Genomic DNA, 24193 nt, shown 5'->3' on the forward strand with positions numbered 1-24193 from the left:
CACAGCTTCGATCAATTTCACTTATATAAGTATAAAGTACAATTTGGAAGTTTATTTTGACAACTTTTTATTTAATTTATTTTATTTATCATAGTATTTTCCTTTGATGTTCATGAGCAAGTAGACTCAGGTTAGAAGACAAAGACGATTAATTTTGGTATACTTGTCGAGTGGTTGAATTTATGGTATGGTGGTAGTATTTAAGGTATATCATGGCATTTAATATTTCTGGTGCCTTTTAATTATTATAGCACACTATAATATTGGTTCTTCAGTCAAATATCGAAGACAATTTCACGTATTATAGCAAAAGTTGTACATAAACACTGCAAATTGTGCATGGAAGTTTTAGAATTTTCTAAATTTCAAAATTTTAATGGGGATGCTTCTGGGCTTGTTTTAAAAAAATCGTAGTCATCAGAGACAATTTACATGATGCTACATCATTACCGGAGCCCACTCACACCACAACTAACCGTAACACAGGAGATCTAAGGCTCGATCGACTTTACGACAGAAATACACGCTACCTGAATTCATAAAATTTGATATTTCATTTTTATTATATGACTTTATGAATGTTTATGAGTTCTCATGGTCGTCAATCTATTGATTGCATTTACAATCAGCATGCGCAATTGTTGCACGGACAATGAATGCGCGGCTAATTTTTATCCTACATATTCCCAGCTATAGTAGGTAGGTGTGCTCACGGAACTCAACCTGAGAGAATTTTCTAACACTGGCCATAACAACAGCAGTGCTTCGTAGAATCTACCACCGGACCGAAATTGGGATCCACATATTGGGCGAGACACTCAGTGGGTTAAAGACTGCGTATGGACTCTACGTTCAAACTAACTTTATTTTATTCTATTTTTTCGTGACTCTTAGAGTTTTTTCAGACTTTGAACATGACTGGTGGTTTTTACTGGTGGTAGGATCTTTTGGGTCCGCGCGAGTGGGTACCACCATCCTGCCTATTTGTGCCGTGAAGCAGTAATGCGTTTCGGTTTGAAGGTTGGGGCAGCTGTTGTAACTATACTTGAGACCTTAGAAATTATATCTCAAGGTGGGTGGCGCATTTACGTTGTGGATGTCTATGGGACCCAGTAACCACTTAACACCATGTGGGCTGTGAGTTCGTCCACCCATCTAAGCAATAAAAAATAAATAAATAAACAAAAAACAAAGAAATCGATGAAGACGATTAGATGTATGAACAAAAGCAGAACAAAACGAATCATGATAAAAAGTTGGTTGACGAACATGAATTGTCTGCAGGAACATTAGTGGGGCCTTTAAACGAGATCGCGCAGCTCTACATCTTTTTTCGTATCATCCATAATAAATTTAATTTTCTAGAAGATTCAACAAGGGTATTGATTTTCAAAGAATTTTTCAGATCACATGTCAAACTTTTTTTTTGGTTTGGAGACGATTTCTATCTCTGGGCCCCGAGCCCGCTGGTGTAAATCAGAGCTCATAGACGCAACATCCTGAATGCTGCTGCTAATGGTCATAATAAAATACAGATAGATAAATAGCTAAGGGTGGAAGACACAAAGTTTATGTTAAGATTTAAGATAAGCTGATTAAATTAATACTTGTGGGACTTTTAAGACTTACGCTTTGATGTTCTAACTAACTTTTAGGCCGAGCTTCAACTTCGATAAACTTCCTAAAGCTTTATGTGGGAAGTAACCGAGGGACAACCGTTTGTAGATTCAGAGTCAATACATATTGTTTAGAAAGAGTTGATCATTTATTTATATTGCACATACAAAATAATAGTTTTACTTGAAACTTTACGTCGCAGTGCACATAAATAACTAGTCAGGTCATAAGTATTGTCACACAGTAAAAACTTTTCTTTTAGAATGCTGGCCACAAAAAAGTTTATTGAATTCGAATTTCGAATTGTTCATGAAAATAAAAATGTATACTTTTAGAATTTTACTCATTTTTAAATATGGAGTGGACGCTTAAAGAAGACCGTGTTGCAGTTATTGCGTTGTATCGTTGCGGTTACGCGCCAATTCAAATTTTTAACATACTGAAAAATTTGAATATAACCAAAAGATTCGTTTATCGTTCCATAAAACGATACAATGAAGACTCTAGTGTAGATGACAGGTCAAGAAGTGGTCGCCCTCGGTCTGATAGGACTCCAGCAGTGATAAAAGCTGTGAAGGCGCGAATTCAAAGAAATCCCAAACGTAAGCAGATACTGTTGGCCCTTCAGATGGGGTTAAGCAGAACCACGGTGAAAAGGGTGTTAAATGAAGACTTAGGGCTTCGGGCATATCGAAGAAAAACAGGACATCGTTTGAATGCTCGTCTAATGGACCTGAGACTGAAGAGATGCCGCGCTTTGTTGAAGCGGTACGCGGGAAAAAAATATCGGGAAATTCTTTTTTCGGATGAAAATTTTTTTACCGTAGAAGAGAGCTACAACAAACAAAATTATAAGGTGTACGCACACAGTAGTGAAGAAGCGAGCAACCGTATTCCGCGTGTCCAACGAGGTCATTTTCCATCCTCGCTCATGGTATGGTTGGGAGTTTCTTATTGGGGCTTAACAGAGGTACATTTTTGTGAGAAAGGTGTAAAAACGAATGCAGTTGTGTATCAAAATACAGTCCTGACGAACCTTGTGAAACCTGTTTCTCATACCATGTTCAATAACAGGCACTGGGTATTCCAACAAGATTCGGCGCCAGCTCATAGAGCGAAGAGCACACAAGACTGGCTGGCGGCGCGTGAAATCGACTTCATCCGGCACGAAGACTGGCTCTCCTCCAGTCCAGATTTGAATCCGTTAGATTACAAGATATGGCAACACTTGGAGGAAAAGGCGTGCTCAAAGCCTCATCCCAATTTGGAGTCACTCAAGACATTCTTGATTAAGGCAGCCGCCGATATTGACATGAACCTCGTTCGTGCTGCGATAGACGACTGGCCGCGCAGATTGAAGGCCTGTATTCAAAATCACGGAGGTCATTTTGAATAAACTTTAGTGTCATAAGAATCTATGTTTTGTTAAGTTCATTTTGGTATATGAATGGTTACATAATGAATAAACTTGTTTCAATTATTTTACATTAAACATGTGACAGAATTTATGACCTGACTAGGTATATAACATATCCCGCGGGAGTTGCTGGACTCCTACCGGGCGCGTCCGTAGGTGGCGGATAACGGGCCTCTGGGCACCATTCCCAGAGGCATCGTTCCGTCTCTCTCGTTTTGTTACAACGAGAGAGACCGAACGACGTGGACCAAAACCAGCTCTGGGGGTTCCAAGCTCTCCTCCCCCTTCACTTGTTGAAGGGTGGTCCTCCTGGAGAAGCGTGGGCCTCTACCTTTTATCCTTTTCCCTTTGATTATTTCGTAATTTTACTAACTGTCTTTTTGTTATCTTAATTTGTTTAATTTATATTTTGAGTTGTAATCTGCCTCTTTCTTCGTTTCACTTTTTGGTTTATGGTTTTGTGTTATTCTTTATCCTGTCTTTCTTTGCCTTTCGTTTTATTTTTGGTTTCTTTTGTTTTATTTTCTTCTTCTCTTTATTTCAATCCTAATCCTAAGCTTTGACACCTGGTGAGAGGGTGCATGGCCGGTGGGTGACCGGTCACTAGGGTGTCCCAGGGGACCACACCTCGGGTTAAAAATAAAGGGAAACCAATGAAGATGTCCAGTTTGCAAAGAGTAATACCCCAGGAGGGTACCCGCCAAGCGGGAGAATCCCTCCGTACTACCGACTCGTCGGTAGTGCGCAGCCCCTCGTATTCTGGGGGGGGTACAAACTGCACTGAGTTAAGGTCCGGGAAGGACGGGGTTAAAAAAGGAGCAGGGTCTGGGAAGGACGTAAGTAGGAAGAACGGGTCCGCGAAGGACGTAGTAGCAGAAGGGTCCGTTAAGGACAGTGAGGGGAGATCGTCCAGAACCACTCTTGTGTCGGATGATAGCATGACCACAGCTGGGTCGGCCCACTCGTCAGCCCGCTCTTCGCCGACACGCAGGCAGCGAAAAAGAGTCCTGACGATCAGCAGTGATGAGTTTGGAAGCAGCTCCGGCTCGGAAGAAACAGCTACTACTGGTAAATGTGGTGTCAAGCCGCAATCGAAGAGAGGTCGCGGACGTCCGACGACCACTGGTCAGTACGGTTTGACTGCGGACGAACAGGCGTATCTTAAAGCTCAGCGCTCTGAGATAAAGGATGCCGGTAGCATGCGTAGTATGCGCGAATTAAGAAGCGCAAAAATCATGGAAGGGAGCTCTAAGAAAGATCCCGAGTGTCGTCTGAAGGAGAGTGCCGCGATGGCTCTGAAGGTATGTAGTAAGCCCGGAAACCTGAAGGGCACGTATCAACGTGTCCTAAAGGAATTGGCGGTGACAATAACGGAAGTCACAGAAGAACTGGCGAACCGCCCCGCGACCGAAGAGATGGAAAAGCTGCGTGCGGTAAACGCCTGTCAGCAGGAAGAGATTTTACAGCTCCGGCAGGAGCTGCAGAAGGTGCACAAGGAGCTGGCGCGCATATCACAGGCATTGACGTTGTCCAATCCAGTTGAAACCCTAGCCCCAGCTTCAACCACAGAGGACCAGGAGGAGTTGCGTGTCCAACGCATTATGCGTGCCGTCGGCACCATGCTTGACGCTCGCATTGCGAGTCTGGAGATGCGGCTACCCCCGGAGCCTCGCATCAGGCCACCCTTAGCGGCAGATAAGCGGAAGAGCTGTGAGTAATCGCCGAATTCTCCTCTCCTCGTTGACGCTACGCTGGAGTCGACAACGGCACAAGCAGCACTACCGTCCACGGTGAACAAGAAGACACGAGGCCCTAGACAAAAGGCCACAGTGTTAGCGCCTCCACCCGAACCGCGTGCCTTCCCTCCGGCTCCAGCTGTCATGACCGAAAGCTGGTCTACGGTCACCCGTAGGCGCGCTAAGCCGAGGGGGGAGACCGTGAGAACGGCCACAGCCGTTCCACCCACTAGAGTGTCGGAGAAAGTCCCGTCTTCAAAGAAGAGGACAAAGAAGCGGCTCCGAGCTCCGCGTTCTCAGGCTGTGGTATTAAAACTACAACCTGAGGCGATAAATAGCGGTCTCACATATCGGTTCATCCTTGCGGACGCGAGGGCGAAGCTCGACCTAGAATCGCTAGGTATCCCGCTCCAGAGGATCCGATCCTCTCTGACGGGTGCCAAGGTCCTGGTGGTGGACGGAGACGATCAAGTGGAGAAGGCCAACCTCCTGGCGAGCAAACTGAAAGAGATTCTGCCCGCTGAGGGCGTCGAGGTCTCCAGGCCATTGGTGACTGCAGCGATGCGCATCAGTGGCCTCGACGACTCGATATCGCGTGAAGAAATCGCTGATGAGCTCGCCAAAATTGGGGGGTGTCCACCCGAGATTATCAAGATCGGGGAAATAAAAACCGGTCCAGGCGGGATGCGAAAAGTCTTAGTTCGTTGTCCGATCTCAACGGCGGCGAAAATCGCAGTAGTTCCCAAGCTAAGGATTGGCTGGAGCGTGCTCCGCGCTCATTGCCTGGCTCAGGCCAGGAGGTTGCAGTGTTTCCGGTGCCACGAGTTGGGCCACGTGAGCGCTCGTTGCCCGTCGTCGGTCGATCGCAGCCGGGAATGCTACCGATGCGGCCAGGCCGGTCACGTGGCTTCTGGCTGCTCGCTGGCGCCACGCTGCACTGTTTGTGTCTCCGCCGGTAGACCAGCGGACCACGTTTCCGGGGACAAGGCCTGTACCAAGCCCCCGAGACAGAGACAACGTCGGCAGGATCTCGCGTCGCTTGAGGGCGTGCGTAATCGGCCCGGTATGGCCTCGATGACACCGATGGATGCTCAGATATGACAGACGACCTTCGTTTCCTCCAGGGGAACCTCAATCACTCCGCCAGAGCTCAAGATCTTTTGTTTCAGAGCATGACGGAAGGGTTGACTCACCTTGCGGTGGTCGCAGAGCCGTACCGGGTCCTTTTGGGTCCCGATTGGGCAGGTGACCTTGACAGCCGGGTTGCCATTGTCAGGCGTGGCTGTGTGGGTGCTCCGCCCGGATTCAACCTCGTTGAAAGGGGTCGCGGCTTCGTCGCCGTCCTCTGGGCCGAGATGATCGTGGTGGGAGTATACTTCTCCCCCAACAGGACGCTCGCCGAGTTTGAGGGCCTCCTCCTTGAGCTCGGTCGCGTCATTGGGAGGTCACATTCCCGTCGGATTCTCGTCCTTGGGGACCTCAATGCCAAGTCATTGGCTTGGGGTTCCTCGAGGACGTGCCCCAGAGGAACGGCGGTGGAGGAGTGGCTGGTCGGAGGCGGCCTCGTTATTCTCAACCGTGGCACGGAACTTACGTGCGTGAGATGATTAGGCGGGTCCGTGGTGGACGTCACGTTCGCATCTCCCGATGTCGCGAGTCGCATCCGTGGTTGGACGGTGATGGTTGGTGAGGAGACGCTTTCCGACCATCGCTACATCCGTTTCAGCATTGCTGTAGCCCCAGAAGTGACATCAACTTCTTTATTCTGCGGCGGCGGCGTGGAGGGTCCTCGTTGGGCCCAGAAGCGCCTCGATGTCGAACGGTTGAATGAGGCAGCTGTCGTCCAGGCCTGGCGCCTCGATTCCCTCGGCGAGCCGATGAATGTAAGCGTGGGGGCGGAGCGTATGCGCGAGGCAATGTCGCGGGTATGCGATGCCGCTATGCCTCGCGTCAGAACTCTTGCTCCTAAGCGCCGCGTATACTGGTGGACTGATGAGATCGCCAGCCTGCGCCAGTCCTGCAACGTCAGTCGACGTGCATACCAACGAAGCCGACGTCGAGGGACGCATCGGGACCCTGAGGAGGAGGACCGCCTTTATGAGGTGTACAGGACGGAGGTGAGGGCCCTTTGCATAGCCATCACGGGGCGAGGGAAGCCGCTTGGAATGATCTGCTCGCCTCGCTCAATCGCGATCCGTGGGGGCGGCCCTACAGGCTAGCGCGCAATGCGCTTCGCCCATGGGCTCCCCCTACGACCAGCACACTGCCACCCGAGACATTGCACCGGGTGGTCGGGGGTCTATTTCCGGACTCATCCCGAACGGCCTTCGTCCCCCCTGTGATGGCAACGGCGCAGGTCGCTGACGGCGGAGAGCTGGAAGGTGTGTCCCAGGCGGAATTTGAGGCGGCAGTGGCGAGGATGCGCGTGAAGCGTACAACACCAGGCCCCGACGGCCTGTCGAGTCGAGCATGGGCTCTCGCTTTAACTGAGGATGGTTTGGGACCTGCACTTCGAAGGCTGTTTAGCAGGTGCCTCCGCGAGGGCAGGTTCCCGGAGCCGTGGCGCACGGGCCGGCTGGTGCTTATCCCGAAGGACGGTCGCCCTAGAGACGAGCCTTCCGGGTATCGCCCGATAGTAGTGTTGGACGAGGCCGGTAAGCTCCTTGAGCGTGTGGTTGCCGGGCGTCTTGTTCAGCACCTGGAGAACATTGGGCCGGATCTCGCGTCCAACCAATATGGCTTCCGGAGAGGTCGGTCGACCGTGGACGCGGTCTTACGGGTCCGCGATCTTTCCGACCAGGCGTGCTCTGGGGGAGGTGTACTGTTGGCTGTGTCGATTGATATTGCCAACGCCTTCAACACGATCCCCTGGAGCACGATCGTGGAAGCTCAAGTATTTGGGCCTCGTGCTGGACAGCAAATGGAGATTCGACCACCATTTTAAAGCGCTGGTTCCGAGGCTCATGGGGGCAGCAGGTGCGCTGACTCGTCTTCCTTTTTTTTTTTTTTTTTTCTTGCTTAGGTCGGTGGACGAGCTCACAGCCCACCTGGTGTAAAGTGGTTACTGGAGCCCATGGACATCAACAACGTAAATGCGCCACCCACCTTAAACCTCTTCCCAACGTCGGAGGATACAGCGCCGGTACCCGGCGACTGTACCTTGGGGTGGTGCGCAGTATGGCCCTGTACGGTGCTCCCGTGTGGTCGCCCGCACTCTCCGCGAGAAACGCGGCTCTGCTGCTCAGAGCTCAGCGGGCGCTCGCGGTGAGGGTCATCAGGGGGTACCGCACCATCTCTCAAGATGTGGCCTGCGCTCTCGCCGGATCCCTACCCTGGGACCTCGAGGCCGAAATCTTGGCTGCGGTATATCGGCGTAAGGCGCAGGCCTTGAGTCGGGGATGGTCGCCCGGCCCGTCGGCTGTCGGTCGGTGGAAGCGTGCTGCGCGTCATGTAGCATACGCTAAGTGGAGAGAGCGATTGCTGAAGGAACTTGGCCAAACTTCGGCCACCCGCCGGCGCACCCTCGAGGCCCTGGTGCCCGTGCTGGAGGCATGGTCGGATCGGCGTCACGGCGTACTCTCCTTTCACCTTGCGCAGGTCCTCTCGGGACATGGCTGTTTCGGGAGGTACCTGTGGAAGGTCTGCAGGAGAGAGCCACATCCGGGCTGCCACCAGTGCGGGCACCCGGACGATGACGCGCAGCACGCGCTCGAAACGTGCCCGCGTTGGGAGCACTCGCGGCGAGATCTCGTCGCGGTGCTGGGGAGAAACCTCTCCCTGCGGGCTGTCGTCGCCCGCATGTTAGAGGATCAGGGCTCGTGGGAGGCCATGGCCAGGTTTTGTGACCTGGTAATGGCGTCCCGTGAGGCTGAGGAGCGTGAAAGGGAGTGGGATCCCTCTTCAGCACCTCAGCGCAGAAGGCGGGATGGCCGGCGCGGGCGTGAAGCTCCCGCTCAGCCCCCGTAGGGACTATTAGGTGGCGGGTGCGGGGGCGCCCGGTACTCGACTGTCGGTCCGGTGGTGGGGCGGTGCAAGGTGGCTCCTGTGCGCCGCCCACGGTGTATCTCCCGAAATGACGTCCTTCGGGATTTTCCCGGAGATGAAATCCCGTCTTATCATCAGGACGGGTACCGGCGAAGGCGGACTTTCGGCGCGCACTGCGGTACCGTAGGTCTGGTGTAGCCGGTGTGGTGGAGCTCGATGGGGTTTAGTCGGTAGTCGTTCTGCGGGGCAATGGCTTCGCGCGCAAGGCGTAGTCTCTTGCGAGGAATTCGGGGAGGTGGAGGACCTTCTCGTCCCCCTCTTCCTCTCAGGAGGCACCGGAGTCCGACATAACCCGGTTCGTTACCCCCCCGGACCGGGTATCCGTAAATGGATTCCCCAGCGTTAAAAAAAAAAAAAAAAAGGTATATAACATATACTATAATAAATCATTATTATATTATATAATACATTATCATTAAACATACCACACTTGGTTACAAATTTGTCCAGAACTGAAATTCAATAGTCCCCTCCTATTTTTCCCTTGGACACCGGAGCCGAGTTTCTTCAAATAATTTAGAAGACCTGTGTTCATCTACAGTGCGTTTTCGGAGATCTTTTAGCGACGTTCCGGTTGCTTGGAATGAATTTCCCTTCTTCAAACGTTATTTGAGGAGTCTTTAGCGATATGCATGAGCTTGGCTCTATCCCTAGCATTATCCACATTTATGATCGACGGTAACCACTCATTATCATGAAGGTCGTTTGTCTACAAGAGCCATATAACAAAAGGAATAGCATCGTGTAGTGAAATTTATAAATTTGCATATAATTTCGTTTATTTGCCGCGGGACGTGTTGTGAGATCGTATCGGTGTGTCCCGCGCTCCGGCATAATTTCACCGTGCACCAATTACGTGTTCTTGTTTTAACAGGGTAACTTAATTGACCACTAAAATTTGCCTAAAACGATTATGATTCTTCAAATAAAATTAAAATTTACTGTTCCACAATACGGCACACCGGAATGCTCGGAAAGGACGAATAAATGTTTCGAGAATGAATGAAACGTGGTAGGTAGTAATATCCACAAAATTACCAACTGATCGTTAAATTCAATCTCTATGTCTGCATTTTGGGCAGAAGAGCATACAGGCCGACAATCCAATTCGTCTCAAGGAATTTATGATCTTCGAGATATAATGCGGCGTTGCTTCCATGTTGAAATTAATTAAAAGATGAGAAGTAATTCGAATAGCCACCATACTCCGTATTTGGGTTAGTTCCGGGACACTGATTCGTCCAATGAAACCTTTAGATGAGGTCGGAACACATTGTTTGATCTAAGTATTTAGATACATAGCTTAATGACGTCAATACTTGTTGGATATCTAGGTCAGGAATCACTTCGAAAAGGCGGTACGACATGAAAACCCTCTTGTTGTGGCCGCCGGGAATTACATACCCGATCCTGTAGACCAGGTAAACAGTCAACGTCGCCCTAAACACGTCATTACGGATCCTCCCGATCCATTAACGGTGCTTATAGGTACCACAAGCACCGGTCACCGTCCTCGTCGAAAGTTTCCATAAGCTGCCACTGTTGCGAAAACCCTCAGTCACAGCCCACTGAGTTTCTCGCCGGATCTTCTCAGTTGGTCGCGATGCCGACCCGGTGGTAGATTCTGCGAAGCACTGCTCTTGCTAGGGCAAATGTTAGCAACGCTTCTGGTTTGAGCCCCGTGAGCTCACCTACATATTAGGGTGAAGCTAAAATAGCCTCTCAAGGCTATCAGCATAGGTAGGAAAAAATAAAGTCAGGAATTGTTAAGTAGGACAAGAAGATGTAAATACTAATACTTACAAAAAACAATCTAAGAGGAATAATTAGTACGTCAAGGAGTCAAAATGCCTTGTTTGGCAAGTTTTTTCAATCAATATACAGATGAGAGGTGAGTTTCGTTTATGAATTAATATAATAAATTACTACAAACAGAAGGCCAAATGTATCAATAAAGTGGGCAGATATCTCTGTGTATCATTTAGGTAATTACTTATTTTTATTAGCGCAATATCTGAATAATTTGATGGAAATTACCACAACAGTACCAAGTTTCAAGAGAGTTAGAGAACAACCAAACGTACAAAGAAACATTGAATTGTATTTAAATAGATATTGCTTTAGTAAATAAAAGATGCAAACGTGGAAAAGTCACGTTTTTATTTTATAAAATTATCAGACACAAACTTTATTACGGGTTGACTATATTAACACTATTATTAAATAGTTTCTTACCACTATTTTTTGTTTTAATTAGTTCAGAATTTTTGGAGAGCCTTAACGCCGTAATCAATCCGTGATTAAAACTAAAGTCGTAGTAAGAATCAGTTAATCAAATGTTCACGAACCTATTGACATGTTGACAAGGGAGACGTTCCGTTTCACGTTCCGCTCAAAACAACAAGGGCAAGGTGACAGAGATACTCGTAGACATTTGATTTTATTTACACTTTGGTTTGTAAGTTGTCCAGTAAAATTACAATCGTATGATGAGGCCGGAGTCTGTGAGCGTTATCGTTCATAAATGAAAATTTCGTACTGTTTTAATGTTCAAATATCATAAAACTGTTCAGTAAATTTTCTCGAATCATCAAAAATTCCCACAATACATTCCTGTAATCCGAAATTGTAACAAAAGGAATGAAATAAAACATACCTCTATCTGTGGTATTGAAACAAGATTTCTCAATAAAACTATTCGAATAAGATTAGGACAGTAATAATTTTTAGATAACAAAAGCGAATGAACTTCAATTGTATGCCTTAAAGTGCAATAGAGTTAGAAATTTTAGTGTAGTCGCTCCGGTGGTTCAACTAGCCATGTTTACGATCACTAAAACAGTCGTAAAAAGGAACTAAACTGAACAAACTCTGCTACTACTCCCGCTTTAGATTGCCGCCGAAAAATAAAAACCACACACGCACATACGTACGTTTATCTGCTTTTAAAACTATAATACCTATCCCTAGTATGCTTGATCTTGTGTTTATAGATGAGACAGTAGATACCATGGGTAATCGTGATCACATTTTTGTTATTACACTAGAAAAATTGTCTTCTTTTGAATGATCAAATCTACAATATCTTGCATCTACGTCTAGATACAAATGTATGTATATGTGATGTATCAAAACAATGAAAATGCAGATGCTCTTTGTGAGATTATGCACAACTATCTTCACTATAACGGCACCAACTTGAATCCGATCATGAGATATCTTTTCAGGATGACAGGCAGATCTTCCACTAAATTTTATAGTTTGGAACTTACGTATTGACGCAAGTTTCTCATACCATGTTAAGTTCTAAGGTCTCAAGTATAGTTACAACGGCTGCCCCACCCTTCAAACCGAAACGTATTACTGCTTCACGGCAAAAATAGGCAGAGTGGTGGTACCTACCCGTGCGGACTCACAAGAGATCCTACCACCAGTAAAGGCAGTAAAGGCATTTCACGTTTTAATAGAATCTATTGACAAGTACATAAAATTGAGCGTATAGGATCAGGGACGCACTAACGTATGGATCGATTCAATAAGCCACTTATGAAGGTCAGACACTTCTCAACTACAAACGTGAGTAATCCGGAGCAGGATACGCGTGGGTCGACTGTTTGTACCTAGCATCCTGTTTGCCATACACAATTAGAGACAAATCAACAAAACTCATTCTTATGAATGAATACGCTTTTGAATACTCTTGTATTCAAAAGCGCGCCATGGACTTGACGTTTGAAGATTGACGGAGGCATGCTTGTCGCGATGTGAATGAGATATAGCAACCACTTTAAAGCCACTACCTGACTGATTAGCTCTCATCTATACTAAATAAATCTAGTGGTTTTACGGATGTTCCGTTATAACGATTGAACCATGCATCCGATTGACTTGAAACTTGGTATACATGTAGGAAATACATGTACTTAATGGATAGGATAATTAATATTTTTATGACTGTTGGACTCCCTACACCAGTTGCGGGGGCGTTAATGATGACAATCTTTGTGGGGGTGAGAAATAATAACGTTAATTTAAAATGCCCAGCGAAGCGGACAGGTACAGCTAGTAGTTTATAATATTGACAATGTAGTAATAAACCCACAGAAAAAACTAAACATCAAAATAAACAAACCTGATTTAAGTTTGTACGCTACTGTTACACAATGTCTCCACTTGTAGTTACAGTACCATACAACAATGTTTCAATTCAAATTTCATATATTTTATTTTTATAAATAAAATATATGAAATTTGAATTGAAAAGCATTATTGCTATCATTAGACTTGCAATGATGCATAGCATCGATTATTATAACGGTATGTCATTTACTCCAGCTCGGTGTGATGATGAATCTCAAAGGTTTCATTGCCTTTATCAGTATATAATAAACTAGCGGCCCGCTCCGGCTCCGCTCGGGTTTTTAGCAAAAATTTCAATGATATTTGACGTTGTTTTATTTTTTTTAATAAAAGAACACTTATTGCGGCATACCAATAATAGGTAGACATATGCTGTCGCGACACTTTTTGTAAATAATAATGTGTTCTACCAAGTCGTAGTACATTATTTTATTCTATCATTAATACTTTTCGCAGGGCACGAGATGTAAAGAATATTTTAGGTATTTTTTTTACACCTTTGGTTACATTATTGGAGTTTTTTTTCAAAAAATATTATAGCCTATCTCACTCGGGAGTAGTGTAGCGAACAGTTACAGTAGAACAGTTAAAGAATTTTTCAAATCGGTTCAGTAGTTTCGGAGCCTATTCAATACAAACAAACAAAAAATCTTTCCTCTTTATAATATTAGTATAGATTAGTTCATTCTTTTTAATGTTTATTTAGTTATAGACTAGACATTAATTCTAATACACGCCAGTCAGCCGTCGAGGCACTCGTGTATTCCTCATCCTCTTGTAGTCAAATGTAAGTCTCCTCTCGACACACGCGACACGTCACAGCCAAACGAGGCATCGCTAAGCGTCCCTCCATGAAAAGCACACTTGACATATTTCCTTTGTTGCCGATTTTAAATGATCCCGCCTTTCAGGGCATTCCCAAAGAAAACGCTTCAGAAAACTTAATGAGTTTCGGATTTCTAAGAGGGCGCGGCGGCGGGACGCTGCGATCTTAATTTGCCGCGACGTTCTATCTGTTCGACGAAATGTAATTGGAATTCGTCAATTTATACACCATTCGAATTGGTGCTATAGATCTCTCTGGAAACAGATTTGAATATTTTCAAGGGGACTCCGATTTGGGTCACTGTTATTGTTATCTGACGATGACTGCTATTATTATGCCGAATTTCACTAAAGTTAAATTGGCAATAGAAGCAGTAAAAATTGTTCGCGTTTCACGACGTTTTACGCTCAAAACAACAAAAACAATACCTATATTATGGAATGAATTAAAGTAAACGTGGTACTGGTTAGTAAATTATTTAAAAAAACAAAGGGTATATATATTTGATTCTATCTGTATTTAACGATTTGTACAAAGTATTTTAAAAAAAAAGTACAAACAAATGCACTTCCTAAAAACGTCACAGCAAATCCTTTCTTATTGGATTTATCAGCGAGAAGGGTTCTCTTTGAAGCTCGCTGCGAATCACTTCACTACAGTCAATGGTACCTAGTTGTGTTGATATAACGCCTTTTTAATTTCACACGACAGTAACATAAGTTTCTAAGTTGCTCTGTCAAATTTGAAGGAATGTCTAGTTACTACGAAAAGAAGAAGTAGTCGAGTCTCGCTGTCGGATGTGGAATTCAGCTTTAATTTGAATATTTATTTCACTTTTGCATTATTGCGGTAACTCAGTAAAGTTTGTATTGAACAATTTTCGGGTGTAGGGCAAGCCTAACCTACCGAGAGTCTTAATCTCTCATTTATTCAGATGAAAATAGAAACAAGGGTTTAGTACTGGTGGTAGGACCTCTTGTGAATCCGCACCCCGCTTATTTCTGCCGTGAAGCAGTAATGCGTTTCGGTTTGAAGGGTGGGGCAGCCGTTGTAACTGTACGGAGACCTTAGAACTTATATCTCAAGGTTTTTTTTTTTTTTAATGCCCTTGTAGGCAGACGAGCATACGGCCCACCTGATGGTAAGTGGTTACCGTTGCCCATGGACTTCAGCAATGCCAGGGGCAGAGCCGAGCCGCTGCCTACCGCTTAATACTCTCCACAAGCCTCGTTTGAAGAAGAACATGTCATAGCGCTCGGGAAACACCGTGGAGGGGAGCTCATTCCATAGCCGGATGGTACGTGGCAAAAAAGATCTCTGGAAACGCACTGTGGATGACCGCAGTGGCTCCAGGTAGTATGGATGAACTCTACTCCGATGGCGGGCGGTGCGATGGTAAAAACGAGATGCCGGTATCATCTCGAACAATTCCTCAGAGCACTCCCCATGGAACATACGGTATAAAATACAGAGAGAACCGAAGTCCCTCCGCAGACCCAGAGGTTCCAAACGATCCGTGAGTAGCGCATTTACGTTGTAGATGTCTATGGGCTCCAGTAACCACTTAACACCAGGTGGGCTGTGAGCTCGTCCACCCATCTAAGCCATAAAAAATAAATAGAAAAAAAGCGTGTATCAATAGACCCGCATTAAATATTTTCCCATCAAAAATACTTTAGCACTCTCATACAAAGATTAACTTGTCTAAAAGACATTACATTATTTTCGCCGTCGCTCTCTCGTGAACAACTCAAATGGAAGAGACGCCTCGTAAAGAAACGAAGAATTCACTCCCATCTCTTTTGTGTTTGTTTTATAAATGGAAAATGTTTTATTTGGATTTTGGGTGGAACTGTAATTTTTTGGGATTTTATGTAACGCTGTAGGAAAGACTATAGAGAAAAAGCCTAAATAAAAAATAAAGCTCTTATACAACATGTACACGGAGAGTCGGAAGAAACCTAGAGTGTACAAAAGCAACTATGGTATAATATGATAATGAAATTGTTACCAGTGTTTCTCGTGCGTACGCTTCTGTACGACAAAATCCTACTCCATCTATTAAACTCGACTGTTTTACCCGTTCCCGCGGCTTTCAAACCGTGAGAGGAAGGAAGAAGTAAAATCAAGTTCAACAAGGTATTATGGAGCAGCTGTCACACTCTTCAAGCGGGACCACATGACGACACCGCGGCAGAAACACACACTGTGCGAAATCGGGTCGTCTAACTGTAATAGCTGACATTAGTGTTTGTTACACGTCATTACGGATCCTCCCGATCCATTAACGGTGCTTTTAGGTACCACAAGCACCCGTCGCCGTCCTCGTTGAACCCGTCGTTTGCAACGAAGTGCTCGACGAGCGAATTAACCCATAGACACAGCCCACTGAGTTTCTCGCCGGATCTTCTCAGTGGGTCGCGGTTCCGATTCAGTGATAGATTCTGCGAAGCATTGCTCTTGCTAGGGTCAGGGTTAGCATCACTTGGGTTTGAGCCCCGTGAGCTCACCTACTAGCTAAGGTTACGCTGAAATAGCCTCTCAAGGCTTATCAGCTTAGGTAGGATAAAAAAGCGTTTGTTTCGCTTAACTACAAAACAAATGCTATGCCAGTTTTAGAACACGCATCAAAACCGAACATAATATTATCGACTTATAGATTCCTCAATTTATGACGTTAATAAACAAGCTGCCAATCACAGAACGAAAACATATTAAATATTTTTTTTATTTTTAGAAATTACATATCTAACAATATGAAGTGAATCTAATTTAAACAAAAGTGCTCTGTTGTTAATTAAAAACTCGAAAATGACACGTTAAAGGCACAGTGGCTTTAAAATATAAAAAATAGATTCATCAAAAAGTCGACGAATCGCCTTAATTTAATTGGTAAATTATAAAATCCAATAAAAAGCCTTCGAAATTAATATGCACCTTAAATCTTTAGCGAAGTTCAAGTTATGATCAGACAGCAGCTCAGACTCGCATTTTTTATATTACATACTAGCTGAGTCCCGCGATGCTACCCGCGGTTATTGTCGTACCGCGGGTGACGTCACGGGGTGAAGCTGGTCTAAAAAAAGTAGCCTATGTTACTCCTTATATCATCAGCTATCAGTGAAAGTCCCGTCAAAATGGGTCCAGTTATTTCAGAGATTAGCCGGAACAAACAGACAGAAAGACAAAAATTGTATAAAATGTTATTTTGGTGTATGTACCGTATATAACTAGTCAGGTCATAAGTATTGTCTCACAGTAAAAACTTTTCTTTTAGAATGCTGGCCACAAAAAAGTTTATTGAATTCGAATTTCGAATTGTTCATGAAAATAAAAATGTATACTTTTAGAATTTTACTCATTTTTAAATATGGAGTGGACGCTTAAAGAAGACCGTGTTGCAGTTATTAAGTGTATAATCTATGGTTATTGCGTTGCATCGTTGCGGTTACGCGCCAATTCAAATTTTTAACATACTGAAAAATTTTAATATAACCAAAAGATTCGTTTATCGTACCATCAAACGATACAATGAAGACTCTAGTGTAGATGACAGGTCAAGAAGTGGTCGCCCTCGGTCTGGTAGGACTCCAGCAGTGATAAAAGCTGTGAAGGCGCGAATTCAAAGAAATCCCAAACGTAAGCAGAAGCTGTTGGCCCTTCAGATGGGGCTAAGCAGAACCACGGTGAAAAGGGTGTTAAATGAAGACTTAGGGCTTCGGGCATATCGAAGAAAAACAGGACATCGTTTGAATGCTCGTCTAATGGACCTGAGACTGAAGAGATGCCGCGCTTTGTTGAAGCGGTACGCGGGAAAAAAATATCGGGAAATTCTTTTTTCGGATGAAAAAATTTTTACCGTAGAAGAGAGATACAACAAACAAAATGATAAGGTGTACGCACACAGTAGTGAAGAAGCGAGCAACCGTATTCCGCGTGTCCAACGAGGTCATTTTCCATCCTCGCTCATGGTATGGTTGGGAGTTTCTTATTGGGGCTTAACAGAGGTACATTTTTGTGAGAAAGGTGTAAAAAAGAATGCAGTTGTGTATTAAAATACAGTCCTGACGAACCTTGTGGAACCTGTTTCTCATACCATGTTCAATAACAAGCACTGGGTATTCCAACAAGATTCGGCGCCAGCTCATAGAGCGAAGAGCACACAAGACTGGCTGGCGGCGCGTGAAATCGACTTCATCCGGCACGAAGATTGGCCCTCCTCCAGTCCAGATTTGAATCCGTTTGATTACAAGATATGGCAACACTTGGAGGAAAAGGCGTGCTCAAAGCCTCATCCCAATTTGGAGTCACTCAAGACATCCTTGATTAAGGCAGCCGCCGATATTGACATGGACCTCGTTCGTGCTGCGATAGACGACTGGCCGCGCAGATTGAAGGCCTGTATTCAAAATCACGGAGGTCATTTTGAATAAACTTTAGTGTCATAAGAATCTATGTTTTGTTAAGTTCATTTTGGTATATGAATGGTTACATAATGAATAGACTTGTTTCAATTATTTTACATTAAACATGTGACAGAATTTATGACCTGACTAGGTATATTCATATGCATGTAGTAAAAAGCGGTTATATCAATATTAAAAACATACACTCCAATTTTATTTATATGTATAATTAATTATATGTATAGACTGTCAGTTGCACAAAACCTGTCCGATTATTTACATCTTCCAGTGTCACAGACTGCTTCAAAGTTAGATTAAATCGTAAATTGTTTTTATCGAATTTGAAATTAAACTTATAAAATTAAGGAGCTTATCATTTTTTTTTTATTGCTTAGATGGGCGAACGAGCTCACAGCCCACCTAGTGTTAAGTGGTTACTGGAGCCCATAGACATCTACAACGTAAATGCGTCACCCACCTTGAGATATAAGTTCTAAGATCTCAGTATAGTTACAACGGCTGCCCCACCCTTCAGACCGAAACGCATTACTGCTTCACGGCAGAAATAGGCGGGGCGGTGGTACCTACCCACGCGGACTCACAAGAGGTCCTACCACCAGTAATATTATTATTCGTATATTTTATTTTCATTGGACGATGTTATTCCACGATCTTAGGTGTCTGTTAGGATAAGTCATATTGCTAAACCTTGGAACATAAGAGACCTTTGGCAATTTGACCTAATGAGGTCGCCGAAATTCTCAAGATGGGTTGCGAAACTAACATAGTGCGAAACTAACATAACCGCTTTATTATAGTTTCACTACTGACACGAACAGCCAAGCAACTTAAGACTTGCTTTTTGTCGAATATACTATCAAAATATTAATATTCATATAAAATACCAAATCTCGTCAATAGCTAGCTTTTAAAAAAAAAAAGGAAAACTATCCAATTAGTGGAGGAAAGGGCACTGAGCCACTATGCTTCTTCCTATTAACATGTAGATGCGAAATACATATGTATGTATGTCCATATATACATCGAATCGAATCAGTAGTGCAGTGAGGCGCGATGCGTTCACGAGGGAGCTAGTTCGCATGCTACTCTTGCTTGGCGTCACACTACTGATCCGCGAAATATTAACTGACATACATACATATTTATGTATATTTCTATATATATATATAATGATATTGGGTATTCCAGAATAAATAAACAATAAAAAACTTAATTGCGTTTTCTGTTATGTGTATAATGAGAAAACAACATTTAAAGCCCTTAATTTAATAAAATTATTATTTTTGACCAACTGAACTTTCTTTTTCCTGAATGTCAAACTTCACTGAATGACATATAAGAAAAATCCTTTTTATAAAACTAAAGAGGTTTAGACTATGAAGGTTTTTCTTTACATATGTAAATATATTTTTGTTCTATATATTTAATGGTTAGATGGATAAACGAGCCCACGGCTATCCTGATGTTAAATGATCAGGGCATCTCATAAACATCACATAACGCTACCACATGCCTTGGAACATGAACTTGTAGTCAGTAAAGGTGAAATTACTATTTTTATTAAATATATTAGAATATTCCCGGGCTTTTTGTCTATAATGTACCGTCTTTGTATAAAGTTGTCTGGAAGAAGTAACTCTAAGCGAGAATTTCAAAGAGTTGCTAGTGTGAAGTGTGGCTGTTTATTAATAAAAGTTTACGCAACGTTAATTCTATGGTGTTGAAAAAAGATTTTAGTAAATTGCTCGAACGTTCCTTGAGGCGTGCAAGTAATTTTTCATAAATAAAGTTAAATGTTTTTAGTTTAGAGAATGTAGCTGTAATCCGTAACGGGATTTAACAAGTCAAACAAATCATAAAAAATACAGACTCTGCAAAACAGCTCAGTTAATCTCCACTGTCAGTCGGCGATTAGTTCGCGCTGTAGATGAGGCTGGCTTATGCTGTCGGAATTACTGACGAGGAATAATGACGTCCACTGATCTTATCAGGACGCCAAACGCGATGCTTGCTTTAATATTCTGTATAATAATATCTACAATAATGTATTTTTTGCTCGTGATAAACAGTCAAGTCTTAGTTGATTTTAAATAATTCCGTCACTCAGCTGTGATATGAGCTTCAAGTCTTATTTATAATACAGATATGTATCCCGTTCTTAATCCCGTGAACATAGCTGATTCGCGGCAAAAATGATTATAATTGTGCTGCTCATCAACTCAAGCGGGCTCACGATATCATATCAATCAACTAATTATACAAATAAACAAACTCTACAGGCCTATTTTTCATTTGTAACTGTTTTCGGGGTGCGTTTCACTCGATACGAGTCCACTGGGCCTCTGACCCTGCCTTTCGTACTTCCAAAGAACTTTACAGTTCAAATAATAATTCTAATTCTAAGCGTCATTGGTCAAGCTTACTCTAGCTTACTCTGGTCACAGGCGACTGATGATGAGAATTGACGATCTCCTGAATAGTACATGTCGGTAAATTTGCTAAAGCAACAACGCTGTCGAGGGTAAACACATGGATTAGTGCCGAAGCGACCCACAAATAGATCTGACACAGATTCGGGCTAGTTAAATATTAAACCCCACACTAGACTGGATTCTCGTTTTTTAGTTTTCATTTGGGGGTAATATAACTCGTATTACCCCTACGTTCTATATAGAAAAGAATACAATAAAGAACATTATTGCCAAGATTAACTAATAAAAGTAACACAATGCTCGACTTTTGTAAGTTAAATTTTCTACAAAGACAGAGCATTGACATTTTATGAGTAACAAAGTAACAAAGACAGGCCGTTTGACGGAAGATTGCTCTTTTTTTTAATTGCCCTTGTAGGCCTGGGTCTGCGGAGGGACTTCGGTTCCCTCTGTATTTTGTACCGTATGTTCCATGGGGAGTGCTCTGAGGAATTGTTCGAGATGATACCAGCATCTCGTTTTTACCATCGCACCGCCCGCCACCGGAGTAGAGTTCATCCATACTACCTGGAGCCACTGCGGTCATCCACAGTGCGTTTCCAGAGATCTTTTTTGCCACGTACCATCCGGCTATGGAATGAGCTCCCCTCCACGGTGTTTCCCGAGCGCTATGACATGTCCTTCTTCAAACGAGGCTTATGGAGAGTATTAAGCGGTAGGCAGCGGCTTGGCTCTGCCCCTGGCATTGCTGAAGTCCATGGGCGACGGTAACCACTCACCATCAGGTGGGCCGTATGCCCGTCAGCCTACAAAGGCAATAAAAAAAAAAAAAAAAAAAAAGACAGACGAGCATACGGCCCACCTGATGGTGAGTGGTTACCGTCACCCATGAACTTCAGCAATGCCAGGGGCAGAGCGACGCCGTACTCTCCACAAGTCTCGTTTGAAGAAGGATATGTCATAGCGCTCGGGAAACACCAGGGAGGGGAGCTCATTCCATAGCCAGATGGTACGTGGCAAAAAATACCTCTGGAAACAGACTGTGGATGACCGCAGTGGCTCCAGCTAGTATGGATGAACTCTACTCCGGTGGCGGCCGGTGCGGTGGTAAAAACGAGACGTTGGTATCATCTCGAACAATTCCTTAGAGCACTCCCCATAGAACATGCGGTACAAAATACAGAGGGAACCGAAGTCCCTCCGCAGACCCAGAGGTTCCAACCCAGAGCTTTCACATGATGCTGTATGTACGTGGTGTAGATAGGCTTTCGCCAGTCCGCGGTCGTCTGGAGTGATGGCAATTTACAAGAGTCAGCGCCGCCCACCGCCAACACCATTTCTATGACGACGTTGAGATCAAAAGCTCCAAGCGAAAAGCAACGTAGGGTTTTTTACTAGGTACAACTTAAGCACAGAGAATGATGACCTTACCCTTATCTACGAGCTGCAGAAGCAGACAATAGTAGTACATGTTGGGTTAAACTTAAACAAATACACAGAAACACGTATCCCAATCCATCTGCATATCCAAAGGCCGTCCTGTTTCCCGAGCGGACATGGAACCAAATGCGTCCATCTAACCGCTGTCAAACGTATAGTCGTGGCCAATAAAACCATGCGACACTAACTTGTCGAAAATTGGACATGTATTTTTTATTGCTTTGATGGCTCAAGGTGACTTAGGAGCTCACAGCTCTCCTGGTGTTAAGTGGATACTGGAGCCCATAGATATCTACAACGTAAATGCCGCCACCCACCTTGAGATATGAGTTCTAAGGTCTCAGTATAGCTACAACGGCTGCGCCACCCTTCAAACCGAAACATATTACTGCTTCACGGTAGAAATAGGCAGGATGATGGTACCTACCCGTGCGGACTCACCAGAGGGCCTACCACCAGTAAAAAGGCATTACATTGCAAGGCAAGGCATTGTGCACGACAAATTCCAATGATGTTTTAAATTTTAATACTTTAATGTAGCGGGTAGTCATCATACAACACAAGATATTTGACAGGTGCCTGAATCTCGTTTACGACATTTTTAATCCGGATGCTCAACAGACGAGAATATAGGCTTGCATATATATAAGTTCCGAACAACAACATTCGGACCGTCGGTCTACCGAGCAATATCACCCGCTCGGTGGAAGATCTTCCGTTTACCGTATACCTACATTTACCATTTCACATATCTTGTTCTGAGGTCATTGAAAATGAAACTAACCATAGACAAGAGTTTTGAAATCGCTTATACTAAATAACGAAATATGGCACATAGTTCACGCGCTTTGAATGGCCCAACTAACAAGCTCACGTACAATCGCGCACAAAATTCGATTACGTCCGTCGTGTCAATAACCGGACATGATCAGAATTTGGCGAGCCGGCCTATTTGTGAAATCCGAAGCACCTTGTCGATAATTTTGTTTACTTTAGTTGTATTGTATGAAAGTAGCTTTTAGGATTAAATTAAAGATTAGTTTTTTTGTTTTCTTCATAACTTAAGAATTTATCGCAAAAGACAGTCCTCATGAATCATGTGTGTTACTCAAACGAGTACTAAAAACAATCAAACGAGATAAGAACACGCAAATAATATTCAAACCCCGACTATTTTTCTCCCTACTTAATAGTTGGTAGCTTAATTGGCTATTCCTGCTCAACCTGAGAAAGTTTGCTAACACTCACCTTAGCAAGAGCAGTGGTTCGCTGAATCTAGCATCGGAATCGTGACATAATGAGAAGATCCGACGAGAAACTCAGTGGGTTACCCCGAATAATAAATATCTGTGTATATGCACAGGCAAAGATAACACTGATAGGTATTATACTATTTTGTTATTTATATATCTACCGATATATATTTTTTAAATGGCTTAATAATTGAGGAGAGTTAAGGTAAAAAAAAAAAAGTTTTATCAATAGAGATAATTTTTTATTTATCATGATTTACCATTGGGCAGACATTGGGCTTTGTAAAAAAACCGTATGATTACGAAATTAATTCTGTGTTCTGCGATACAGTAGCCACTGTCACCAATCATTCATCAACAAATAATCTACCTTTCTTTACAACAGATTCAATACTTGATTAATTTCTTATGTAAAATATATATTTAGCTAAGCCGTAGAGCTCATAGCCTGTACATCCTGTTACAATCCACCTGCGCCCGTCGACACAATGATTGGTCGATATATCACAACAAAACACTAACTTTGTTTCTAGTTTCCGGGACAAATTTTATCTAAATCTGTATTTTATGTATGTAATTTTTGTTCTTGTAAAACACAGGAGAGTCTTATCACAACACAGGAGAGTTACCTTTTGGTTGATTAGATGCTTGGTACCTCATTAAAGTATTGTACTTTTAAAGCGGGTTACGCTTACTCTATACACCCAGATTCTCCTTTTAGCTTTTTGAGTAATGATCCTAGAGCACAGTATCTGGAAAGGAGAAAGTAATTGAGACTGTAGCTCTGCATGTATCAAAATAATGTAATAGAAGTCGTGATAGCCTTATATCCTATCGTATTGTATTGTATAAATAAAATGA

The 24193-nt window shown here is 43.7% G+C and overlaps 1 protein-coding gene across 2 annotated transcripts in view; it reads right to left on the reverse strand.

Annotated features, from left to right (window-relative positions):
- Window positions 1–24193, reverse strand: part of AstA-R1 (allatostatin A receptor 1) — a 92530-nt gene that overhangs the window by 14766 nt on the left and 53571 nt on the right. The window lies entirely within an intron of this gene.

This window comes from Bombyx mandarina, chromosome 17, assembly GCF_030267445.1.
Source record: "Bombyx mandarina strain Sakado chromosome 17, ASM3026744v2".
Lineage (NCBI taxonomy): Eukaryota > Metazoa > Arthropoda > Insecta > Lepidoptera > Bombycidae > Bombyx > Bombyx mandarina.